Below are 12,942 nucleotides of genomic sequence, written 5' to 3'. Positions count from 1 at the left end.
CCGTTCTCTCCCGCATTCTCTTCCCTGCCTGTCCCACGCCCCACGTTCCCCACTGCTCACTGGTCACCCCCACTTCCTTCCTTCACAGGCAGCTCCTGCGTCGTCTGCGCCTACGTGCTCCTCTCCTCCCCCCGTCCTGCCCACTCCTCGCCTGACTTTGCCCTCCGTCCCACTAGGTCCATGCTGTCCCCTCACTTGTCTCCCAGCAGCTGTCAGTGACCAGCTGCTCCCTCCTTCTACAGACAAGCCCTTCCCTGGCTTCCAGGCCACTGTCCTCTGTCTCTCTGCACGCTCCCCTGGGCATCTGCGTCTGCTCCCGTCCCCACACGGCCCGTGAGGGTTGACTCCTTCCCAGTCACGCCTCCCACGCACATCTCACTAATCCCCCGCTCCATCCACCCACCTCCCACACACTTCTCTAATCTGTGCACTTCACCCACCCTTTTCTATGCTTTCAAAAGCATACTCTGATTGCTGGGTGGAGAATGGTTCAGAAGGCCAGAGTGAGTGTGGAACGAGCAGACAGGAGGATTTGCAGCCCTGTGCTGGTGTGCCCTCACACGTGCTGTTCCTCTTCCCAGAGCCAGAGCCTCATGTGCCCTGGGCCCAAGTGCACTGCATGACTCTGGGGACATCGTTTGCCTCACTGGTGTGTCCCAGACGCAGAGTGACCACAACTATCAGCAATAAACCACCTTAAAGAAGAGGGTGCTTCTCTAACTACCAAAGAGACATCTTATCAGCTACACCCTTCCCTGCTCATCTCTTGGATCTCCGAGGAGTCACCTGAAGGGAGAAGCCTTCCCTGACCCTCCGAACTAGGTCAGGTCTCTCCGTCCGTCCTTCATGGTACTTACCGTATACATGTTTGGTTAACTAGTCATGATGTGTCTGTCTCCCTGACGGAGTGTAAGTTTCAGGGATGAATGATGGTTTCTGGAGTGTCCTACCCCCTGTTAGGGACTGGGCCACAGACCTCCACTGTCCCCCACCTCTGTCCATAGAAAAGTCATCTTCCATGAAACTTAGGAAGGGGGAGCAGAGCAGGAGGTGAGCGGCGGGCAGGTGAGCTTCATCTGTCTGTACAGCCACCTCCCCATCCTGGAGTCCCCCTCTCGAGCCTACGCTCTTTGATGCAAGAGAGGCCAGGAGCTTGAGCCTGGGACCCTTTGGGCCACCACTCAAGGGTGCCCTCTAGGAGCTACTCATCCTCAGGCCACAAGGGTATTTGTCCCATTTTTCCTGTCCACCCCTCAGCAAGCAGCACTGCTGAGCAAACAGTTACAGGCTGCCTACTGTGTGCCGCCTTTGTGCAAAGCAACACAAACCGCAACTTCCACCCTCAACAGGTGTCCACGCCAGCCATGGAGACGGGAGGGAACAATCGTTTGGATTGTTCCAGCTTCAGCACTAAGCCTGCGTGAAAGGTGGAGAGGGACACGGTTCGAAGAGGGGCAGAGGCCCCAGCCAGAAACTGGAGCTCTACTCCCTCTGCTCTTCCTTGCAGGCGAAACAGAGACCTGCCCTGGCAACCGAAGAGGGGAAGGGAGAGAGAGCGCCAACAAGTGAGAAAGGAAGATTGGGGGCAAGGACAAAGAAAAAGGGAACAATTAAGATCCAATAGTGAACCAAAGCCATTCACACAGAGCGTGTCTGATTATGACAACCAGTATTTATGTGGTTGTTTACACAGCACTGACACAGGGACCGTCTGAGAAGTACCTTATCCCAGCTTTCCAGCTGTGAAGACTCTGGCCCCAAAGACAGTGACCTTCCCAGTCTTCCAGAGCTGGCAAGTGACAGAACTAGGGCCCAAAACCCTGGCTTCTGTCCCCAACACGGTTCTTGTTGCCCTAAACCAAGGGACCTCCAGAAACAGCAAGTTGTAGAATGGACATCAGGGAAATGGCTTCCAGTTATTCGTCCCACCTCTGCAAACCCCCCTCTCTCCTGCTGCACTACCTCCCCCTCACCTCACCCACACGCACTGCCGGTGAGGGACAGTCACCTTATTGGCTTCCTAAAGAGCATGCTGGTGTTTATTTGTCAAGAATCTTGGCAGAGCCCTGTGCTGCCAAACTTCTCGTTCAAGGTACCAAAGGATCAACTCAGGGAAGATACGAGGCTTGTGCCATCCTCATCCTGCCCCCACTCCCAGCCCCCCATACAGATCGTTACCTGTAGGCACAGGTCTAGGTGCTCTGGCGGACACCAGGAAGATCTCAAGGACCTTAGGATGAAGTAGGGGATGTGAAGATCTATCAACATAATAACAGCAACAGTGACAGAAGCTACCACTTCCTGAGTGCTTACTATCCTCTGCCACTCTGAGAGCTTTCAAAGGTTTGGAATTGCATCTAACCCTCCTGACTACCTAATGGAGTGTGTTCTAGTCTTCCATGAGAAACCAAGGCTCAGAAGGGTGGACTGCCATGTCCAGGGTCACACGTCAGCAAGGGATGTGCACATCTGCACATCACAAACTAGCATAGCAAGCTGCCCACAGTCTGCTCACTTTGCTCACTGTGAACTTCCAAACAAGGTGGCCAGGCTCCCAGGGGACAGGGCACTTCCCATCACGCCAGTCACTGCTCTTTCTATCGGTCTCACACGCAGGCGTGCACATGCACTCAAAAATCCTTGTCAGCGCACACCTGCAGTCACACTCGCCTCGCAGCTGCGCACCCTGTGCTCTCCGCCTCCTCGCCTGCCACTCGAACACAGCTTCCTACCCTCCCCGCAACCTCTGAGAAACTAACATAACAAAACCAAAGAGAACCTGTCTCCCAAAAGTTAGAACTTAATACTGGTCAGAGGACAGGTTGTGCAATTGGCCAAGTTCCACTAAGGTTTTGTAGTTCTCCATTATTAACAAGTCCTGCGTCAAGAGCACTATTTAACTGTTTGGTTCTAAGCTTTATAATACACATATACATATATGGGGTATATATATATATATGTAATGATTTTACCATCTAAACTATATAAGGCAGCAACCACAAAATTGAAATTCTCTCTTTCAAAGGGTTTTATGTACTTCCCTAACTGAAAACAGCTTCACAATAAAAAAATCAGTTTTACAAGTGAGCCCAACTCAAAATAGCAACTATGGCCTTAAAGCCTGTTATCCCATTGCTATATGAAGGATTTAGAGCATATAAATGTTCATTAGCACAGCTAAGCATAACAATCTGATTTACAAAGTACCTCCTGCCAGGCTCCGTGTGGTACCCTACAATTAGACTGCCCTAGTTAAAACATCTTAGAAACCTAATAGACTCACCTTGAAAGAAACCACCCTGCAAAAAGCACAACCCACCCCACCAAAAATGGGGTTCCACAGCAAGGTGGTGGCAGGAAAAGGGGTTTTCAGATGGGAGGAGAGCATGTTCAATGTCCAATGCCCACACTCACAGCCAGCCAAAGCACAAAGGAGTCAGTGACAGCCAACGCACAGAAGCATCACCAGGATGGTTATCTGGGTGTCCATCTCAGGCCTTTCTCATAAATTTGGCATTTGCTTGTTATAAGTGAACACTTCTGGGTTCTAAGCTTGGGAAATCCAAGTAACATTTCGGCTAAAAAGCAGGAGGAACACCTCTGTCACAGAGACTTATTTGGGGGATGGAATTTGGAAACCTTCGCTCAACTTTGGCCCAAGTCAACTCCAAGTTATTATCGGGGTTTCAGCCCCGTGTATGTTGGGAAGCTGGGGGGGTGCTTGTTTGTTTTGTCCACTCAGACAATTTATTACAGCAAAATGGAAAGACACCTCTCAAAATTTACCTGACATTGCAAGGCTGTGGAAACAGCCCAAGTGCCCATCAATCCAAGAATGGATTAATAAAATGTGGTATATGTATACCATGGAGTACTATTCAGCTCTAAGAAACAATGGTGATATAGCACATCTTATATTTTCCTGGTTAGAGCTGGAACCCATACTACTAAGTGAAGTATCCCAAGAATGGAAAAACAAGCACCAGATATATTCTCCAGCAAACTGGTATTAACTGTGTAGCACCTAAGTGGACACATAGGTGCTACAGTAATAGGGTATTGGGGAGGTAGGAGGGGGGAGGGGGATGGGTATATACATACATAATGAGTGAGATGTGCACCATCTGGGGGATGGTCATGATGGAGACTCAGACTTTTGGGGGGGGGGGAAATGGGCATTTATTGAAACCTTAAAATCTGTACCCCCATAATATGCCAAAATAAAAAAAAAAATTAAAAAAAAAAATTTACCTGACATTCCTAGACATCAGTGGACAAATGAAATTTTCAAAAGACCTAAGAATTTGCTAAGCAAAATGTCTCCAAAGTCAGCTCAAAGCCAATCTTAGTGAAGAGCGAAATTGCACCCTGGGTATTCTGGAGAGAAAAGGATGTGGCAAAGGAAAAAAGGGGGAAAAAAATCTACTCACAGACAAGCAGAGGCAGCCATCCAATGCTGGGTCCCACCCACCACTTGACTCATCCACATCAATTTAGCAAATATACTATTAATGTTAATATTCAAAGTGCGGATGAGGGTTCAGCCAGATGGATACTCTAAAACTGCCAGTAGGAGGGTAAATTGTTTGAGCCTCTCTAAAAAGCTGCCTCCCAACAGTTCCAAGAGCCTGTAAAATGCCTAGATCTTTGATGGATCTGGAAATGTATCCTAAGGAAATCAGCAAACTGTGGTCAAACAGCAAAGCACACTAATGCTCACCACCACCCTGTCTAATCCAGAAACAGGCGGTGTTCAGCAATAAGGGAATAGTCGCATAAATTATGGTAAACCCAGAGACAACATATTATATAGCCTTTAAAAATTATGTTTACTGAAAACACAAAATAAGATTTGAATAAAATGAAACAAAAACTGTGTTCTTGGATAGGAAGTCTTAGCCGTGTGAAGATATCAATTCTCTCCATCGTAGCCAATAAATTCAGTGTGATCTCAATCAAAATCTCAAAAGGGGTTTTGTTTGTCTGTTTTGTTGGGAGAGTAGAAATTCAACAAAATGATTCCATAGTCATCTGGAAAAATAGTCCATGTGAAAATAGCCAACAAGTATTTTTTTAAAAAAGAGTAGCAAATGTCGTCTAGACCCCTCTGTTATAAAAATACATTAAAACTATAGTAATTAAAACAAAAAGGTACTAGGCAAGATTAGACAGACAATCCAATGAAACAGACTGGGAAGTTCAGAGGACTCCAAAGAACATATATAAGAATTTAGTATATGATAAGTATAGCAATTCAAATCAGAAGAGAAAATGTAGATTATTCAGTAAACAATATGAGACAACTAAATGTTTGAGAAAAAATTTATACTGGATTCCTACCTTACATTTTTTTTATTTCATCATATTATAGGGATACAAATATTATTAGGGTTATGTATATTGCCCTTGGCACCCCCCCACTGCCCCCACCCCCCCACCACCCCCATCCCCGCTGAGTCAGAGCATCTAGTGCGTCCATCCTCCGGCTGGTGGGCATCACACTCATTATGTAAGTGTACACCCATCTCCTCCTCCCCCTCCCACCCGCCCGACACCCACTAAATGTTTCTTTTTTTTTTTTTTTTTTTTGACATTTTGGTTACATTTTATATCTTTGCCTCTCCCTAGGAAGGGTTGGAGGTATGCCCTTCCCCTTCACAATGCTCTCCACATCCCTAAGATGTGGGTCTACCCCCGCCCCAAACCCTGGTGAGCACTATCACCATTTGAGCACCATAGTTTTAATCAGTCAGTACCAATTTGATGGCGAGTACATGTGGAGCCCATTTTCCTGATCTTGTATTGCCTCACTTTGGATAATGGGCTTAAGCTTAATCTGGGATAGTATAAGGGATGCTAGCTCGCTATCGTTTCTTAGAATTGAGTAATATTCCATTGTGAATATATACCAAATTTTAATTATCCACTCATGAATTGATGAGCACCTGGGTTGTTTCCATGTCCTTGCAATAGTGAATTGTGCTGCCATAAACATTCAGGTGCAGCTTTTTGGTTTTTTTATTTTATCATATTAGGGGGGTACAAATTTTAAGATTTTGAATAATGCCCTTGTCCCCTCCACACAAGTCTGAGCTTCAAGTGTGACCATCCCCCAGACAGTGCACATCTCACTTATTATGTATGTATAAACTCGCCCCCTCCTCCCCCCTCCCGCCTGCCCAATACCCAATAAATGTAATTCCTATGTGTCCACTTAGGTGCTGATCAGTTAATACCAATTTGCTGGTGATTACATGTAGTGCTTGTTTTTCCATTCTTGGGATACTTCGCTTAGTAGTATGGGTTCCAGCTTTATCCAGGAAAATACAAGGGGTGCTATATCACCATTGTTTCTTAGAGCTGAATAGTACTCCATGGTATATATATATATACCACATTTTATTAATCCACTCATGTATTGATGGGCACTTGGGTTGTTTCCACAGCTTTGTGATTGTGAATTGTGCTGCTATAAACATTAGAGTGTAGGTGTCTTTATTGTAGATTGTCCTTTGTTCTTTGGGGTAGATACCCATAATCACAGCAGCAACAAAAATAAATAAATGGGACATGATCAAACTAAAAAGCTTCTGTACAGCCAAGGAAACAGTCATGAAAGCAAACAGACAACCTATAAAATGGGAGAAAATTTTCACATCCTACACATCTGATAAGGGACTGATAACTAGAATCTACTTAGAACTCACGAAAATCAGCAAGAAAAAAATCAAACAGCCCTATCAAAAAGTGGGCAAAGGACATGAACAGAAACTTTTCTAAAGAAGACAGAATAATGGCTAACAAACATGTGAACAAATGCTCAACATCTCTAATCATCAGGGAAATGCAAATCAAAACCGCAATGAGATATCACTTATCTCCAGTAAGAATGGCCTTTATCAAAAAGTCCCAAAACAATAGATGTTGGCGTGGATGCAGAGAGACAGAAACACTCCTACACTGCTGGTGGGAATGCAAACTAGTTCAAACTCTGTGGAAAGTGATATGGAGATACCTTAAACCGATAGAAGTAGATCTACCATTTGATCCAGCAATCCCACTATTGGGCATCTGTATTTTTTATTTTAACATGAAAATAATGTGATCCTAACCTGTAAATAAAAATATTTTTAAAAAACTGCTAATAAGAAACATAGGTGAATTGTCTCAATTATCTTGAAATAAATTAGATTCTTCTTAACATGAAATAAAAGACTAACAAATTTGATTATATAAACATTTTAAATTGCTGTAAAAACACCATAACAAGGTCAGAGAAAGCCAAAACATTTGTGTAACTAATTCCAACACATAAGACAAATGGCTAATTTCCTTAATATCTAAAGACATTTAACATATCAATAAAAGACTTAACAACATGATAGAAAAATATACACAGTATGCAAACAGCAGTTTATAGAATAAGAAATACAAGTGGCCAATAAACATGTGAATAAATGCACACCCTCACTAATAATGAATGACATGTAAATTAAAAAACAGTGAGATTCCTGTTTGGGTTTTTTCATGTGTGTTTGTTTTTTTGTTTCTTTGTTTATTTGTTTGTTTTGTCCCCATTATTGATAGGAGTGTGGGAAACCAGAAAGGCCATGTACAGCTGGTGAGAATATAAATGGATAAACATTTTTGGAGGACAATTTTCCCCTATCCTTTAATACTTTACATGTGAATCCTCCCCTGAGCCCAGAATTTTCATTTCCAGGGATTAATACTACATAGTGCTAATGTAGTACATAATACTACATTAATACTTGTACACGGGAATATATATGCAAAGATGTGTACAGAAATATTTGCTCAAAGATTATTGATGCAGTGTTGTCTATAATACCAAAATATGGAAACCATTTAAATAGCCATCAATAGGAGTTTGGTTAAGGATATATTTCCCTGGAATGGAATGCCTTGTAACAGTGTAAAAGAATGAAGTAAATTTGTACATAGTAAAATAAGAGATGTCCAAGATATAAGAAGCGTAAAAATCTTGTTGAAAAACTATAGAAATAATACGAACCCACGTTTTCTGCCTCTATGTATGCAAAACTAATGTCTGAAAGGAAACATAAGAAATTGTTACAAAGGGGTTACTTCTACTGACAAGAATAAGGAAAAGGAGAAAAGAAGGGATATTTACTTTTCATTCTATAGCCTTCCATATCTTTGAAGTTTTTTTCATAATGAGTATGCATTACTGTTTAAATCACAAACTTCCCAAGTGCAGTGGCTCACGCCTGTAACCCTAACACTCTAGGAAGCCAAGGCAGGAGGATTGCTTGAGCTCAGGAGTTTGAAACCAGCCTGAGCAAAAGTGAAACCACATCTCCACTAAAAATAGAAAAATTAGCCAGGTGTGATGGCAGATGGCATGCATCTGTAGACCCAGCTACTCTTGAGGCTGAGGCAGGAGGATCACTTAAGCCCAGGAGTTTGAGGTTGCAGTGAGCTATGATGATGCCACTGCACTCTACCTGGGGTGACAGAGTGAAACTTTGTCTCAAAAAAAATAAAAAAAAAAAACCTCACAAACTAACAAAATCAATCAGTTGAAGTTTTAAAATTTAAGCATTTTAGTATTTATCAAGACTCTTAAAAATCCAGGGGAGTAATTATAATTTTGTGTAAAAGGTAAACCCAGATTATGTAATTATAGACAGAGTATGCTCTAAATTATTTTAAAATTTATATCTAAATAGACACATAGAAAAATGCTAGCAGGAAACACATCAAAATGTTATTGGTGAGTAGTTACCTCTAGTACTAATGTTTTAACATATTTTTTATTACTTTCTTCTATTTTTTCCAATTTTCTTTTAAAATAAATATTATATATAATCAGAAAAATCTAATGATCAGTTCAGAATTTGCTTAGCAAATTATTATATGTCCCACACTAGACTGGGAATCACAGGGAAAGAAGATGTGGGATATAATCTCTTCCCTCAAACAATTTACAGTGTGTACATACAGCTAAAACCTCCACACACATAGAGATCTGTACATATAGTATAGAGTGTGTTCATACGGAGATCAAGAGAGGACAGCAAAGAGCCAAGTGCTAAATTGAATCTTATCAAATGTCAAAATGTATAAAAGGGACAATATAATTAATGGAACAAGAGAAAAGGAAGAAGAAACGCTGGTCCCAATTATTGATACCTCCCTAACCAGACAACCAGAGAAACAGCCTTGGGAAAGAACATGAAAACACTCTTCCATAAACAGAGTCAAAACTAGACACATGCTTGATTCTGGACGTCAAGAAGTTCGCTTCCTCAGAACACTGCCCTATGCACACACTAGAAGTGCCAACACTTGATGCCATATGGGACCCTCCAGGTCTCCCTGTGCTCATGACAGACATCACTAATCAATCTCAGGACTTCTGCCTTGTGAGACAATCTCGGAATCCTTCTCAGCACAACACTACAGGCAGCTACTACCCACTGAGCAGAGTTGCAATTTGAGTAGAAAACTGTTTGCCAGCCCTTATTAAAGTGATAGTGATGATAAACTTGCATTTCAACAGGAGTTGAGAATTTTACAAAGCTCTGTCACATCCATTATCTCATTTGAGCAGGTGTTACTTTTCTTTTTCTTTTTGCCAAAAGGGAGGATTTACGAGTTTCTCCAAATCATTCAATTGCCACGCTCAAGAAGCAGGTCCCAGATTCTAATACAGAACCCAATCTTGCTCCCAAGCCCCATGCTCTTTCTCAAAGCACTCCTCTCTCATGTGACCGTCAGTATAAAAGAGTCGACCCTGTCCTATTCTGAGAGCCAGTGTGGGGAGGCGCGAGCCTGAGGATCCCGGGGGACACCGAGGATCAGGAAAGAACATCCCCCAAAAGATGTAGACTCTCAGAACCCAGAGACTCTGGGCGTAGGGACCGCATAATTTTGCAAAAAGCCAGCTCTTTCCCCCGAGGGGACCAGTAAATATACTCAGGTTCCCACCTGCAAGTGGTATCTGATGGGAATTCCACCAAGAATCCCATTAAGGGCAAGAACGGCTGCAGCCACATGAAAGCCCGGTGGGGATTGAGCGGTGCAGAGAAGTCTCCACGCCTTGGGCTGACACGGCATGGGGCCATTCTGCCTCATTCGTGCCCACACAGCCCCTTTCTGCTCGCTAGCCGGGAAGGACCTCAGCCAGCCTGACGGCCCTTGCACAGTCTCCTCCAGGTTCCGAACACCCGGTGAAAAAACCACATTATACCACGCTAGTTTCTCCTCTGGTGCTCCAGACCCAACTTTCAGATCCCCCCGCCTGCTCTGTGAACTGAAAATGAAATTCCTCTCACCCAGCTCCATTTGGAGGCACGCTAAGGTTGACTTCCACAAGCAAGCGGTTCCCCGCGCAGAGGCGCGTGTGCCCGCGTGTATCTCTGTGTGTGTGTGTGTGTGTGTGTGTGTGTGTGTGTGTGTGTGTGTGTGCCCCCAAGAATACCCATAACTCGCCCTCCAACCCAATCCAATCTTGAAAGTGCAACAGTCCTAAAACTGTTTTAAAACACCAGAATTAGATAGCATGTTGAATTCGAGGTTAACATACGGATTTTTGACTTTAAAAGGCCAGATTTTCACAACAAACACGCGTTGCTATAGAGACAGCATAAGCCTATGTAAACTTCAGGCATTCATATTCATAGAAACTCCTGAAGCAAGACCAAATGTTGGCCCTCACATTCCCGTTCTTGCCAACTTCCAAATAGTGCACAAATTATGCCAAAAATAAATGGGTGTGACTAATACAAGCTTAGAACATTTTTTTTTAAGAATTTACCTTGAGGGCAACATTTGTTGATATAGGAGCTGGGTGTGTAGAGCATACTCCCCCCCTCTATAAATCCATCTGTTTTATTTACACTTCCTAAAAGACCTGCATGCACATTTTTTCCATAAATCGTACAACTGCTAGTAATCACGCATCATTTCAATCTGTGCCCTGGTTCTATTTTAACACAGTGTCTCTTCCTTTTTGTTTGTGTTCCATTAAGCACATACAAGAGGCGAAGCAGTGAAGAATTAACTCTTCCAGTCTCAAATACTCACTCCAGGGCTGCAGAATTGTCAACAAGGTGACACCCCCCAGGTCTGCGAGCCCAGGGTAAATCCTATTACAAGCTCAGAGATGTCAAATTGGTTTCTGCTACCAACCTTCTTTCTCGTGACCCCTGCCCCGACTCTCCAGGCCCCAACCCAAATCCCTCGTTTCTCCCACATGGAGGTCAACCTGTGTGATGCCCGAGCTCTGCCCCGAATCTGCTCTATCCCGCGCTGGATACTCGCTGCTAATTACTGTAGTCACACTTCTTAATTCAACAAGCGCCAGGCGGCTGCCTGCCATGTCCCCAGTGGGATGTGTCGCCAGCTATCTCACTCAGGTCACTAAGTCGGCGTTTATTTCCTGATAGGAGATGGCGTTACCAGGTAGCTGTTCCAACACGAATGGTAATCAACAAGAATTAAAAGTGATACACCCATTCTGACTCACATGATAGTGTTAAAAAAAAAAAAATCCAAGAAGGGTGGTGGCAGGAGGGGTGGGGAGAGAGGAAGGAAGGGAGGGAGCGAGGGAGAAAGAGAGAGAAAATAAAATGCTTTACCAAGACATGTTATAAGTTTCATAAATTTTTCATTTCAACTTAGAATTTCTGGAAAACAATGTGTGCTTTTGTTTTCTTTACATCACACAGAAGGAGTACTTCTGCTTGGCGATCAGAGTGAAAAGCAGTGGATTTGGCTTTTCCCTGAAGAAATGAGGGGCCAAAGCCCTTCCTTCCCCTTGGCATCAGGGATCGGCCTCACTCGGAGGCCCCCTGTCCACACAGGCGTCGCGACTGTTCCATGGGTGATGCCAAGCTCCAACCTCAGAAACTGAGAAGATCAACTATGACCAACTCTCTGACCAGAAGGGGTTTACCCTGAGCTACCTGAATTGACAGCTGCCCGCTCAGATTCTCAGACCCCATCTCGGCCCTCCTCTCTAGACCGTGGGCAGCCCAGCCCGCCACCTGGCTGGGCAGAAGACACTCGGTCACCCTGCTATGCTTTATGTGCCGGCCGTGTGCCCACAGGGCGAGACTCGGGGCAGCTTCATATTGACCGTGATTGGGATTATCTATGATCTACCCCCTCTCTCACCCCCACCACCATCCCCCTCCCTGTCTAAGACAGGCTCCCATTATGAGACCTGGAGCCGACAGTTCACTTGCCAGTGCATCAACGAGGTGCTCCCAGGCGCAACCAGGAAGGGGGTTGGGGGAGCAGAACAGGAACAGGGAAAAGGTCAAGCACAGGTGAGATTCCAGGCCCAGTCCTGGGCTCAGCCGGTGTCCACGGGGAGTTCTGGAGCATACACTGTCCCACATGAAGCCAAGGGAGCTGGCCCTTCCTACTCCCACGGCCAGCCATTTGCTTCCAGCCGCCTTGGGGTGGACGTAAACCCCCAGGCACTCCTGCTGTCTGCGCTGTGCCCCGGGCAGCTCCAGGGGCTGATGGGGCCTTCCTGGAGGCAGAGGGGTGTGAAGCTGGACAATGGGCACTGAGACTCCAACATGTCTGTTACGCCCCCAGGGAAGGGAACATAGGCAGTATTTTAACGTTAATTTCGGAAAACAATTCTTAATATGACAATCTTAGCCTAAGCAACACAGCAAGACCCCGTGTCTACAAAAAATAGAAAAATTAGCTGGGCGTGGTGGCAGGTGCCTACAGTCCCAGCTACTCGGAAGGCTGAGGCAGGAGGATCACCCGAGTCCAGGAATTTGAGGTTGCAGTGAGCTATGATCAAGCCACTGCACTCACTCTAGCCTGAGGAACAGAGTCAGACCCTGTCTCAAAAAAAAAAAAAAAAGAAAAGAAAAAGAAAATCTTAGAAAAGCAGGCATGATGAATCAGGGGAGAGAATAAACAATCATA

The 12,942-nt window shown here is 44.5% G+C and overlaps 1 long non-coding RNA gene across 2 annotated transcripts in view; it reads right to left on the bottom strand.

Moving 5' to 3' along the window:
• The window catches only part of LOC142870047 (uncharacterized), a 100,769-nt gene extending 89,303 nt beyond the window's left edge, over positions 1-11,466 (bottom strand). The window contains exon 1 of one of the 2 annotated variants that reach the window (XR_012918574.1): positions 11,255-11,466. This is a non-coding gene — a long non-coding RNA (uncharacterized LOC142870047). The remainder of the gene's footprint in view (positions 1-11,254) is intronic. The other variant, XR_012918575.1, reaches the window with a different exon arrangement.
• Positions 11,467-12,942: the final 1,476 nt, after the last annotated feature.

This window comes from Microcebus murinus, chromosome 3 (genome assembly GCF_040939455.1).
Source record: "Microcebus murinus isolate Inina chromosome 3, M.murinus_Inina_mat1.0, whole genome shotgun sequence".
NCBI classification, from domain to species: domain Eukaryota; kingdom Metazoa; phylum Chordata; class Mammalia; order Primates; family Cheirogaleidae; genus Microcebus; species Microcebus murinus.
The sequence above is the reverse complement of the archived record's forward strand: the minus strand, read 5'-3'. Positions and strand labels throughout refer to the sequence as shown.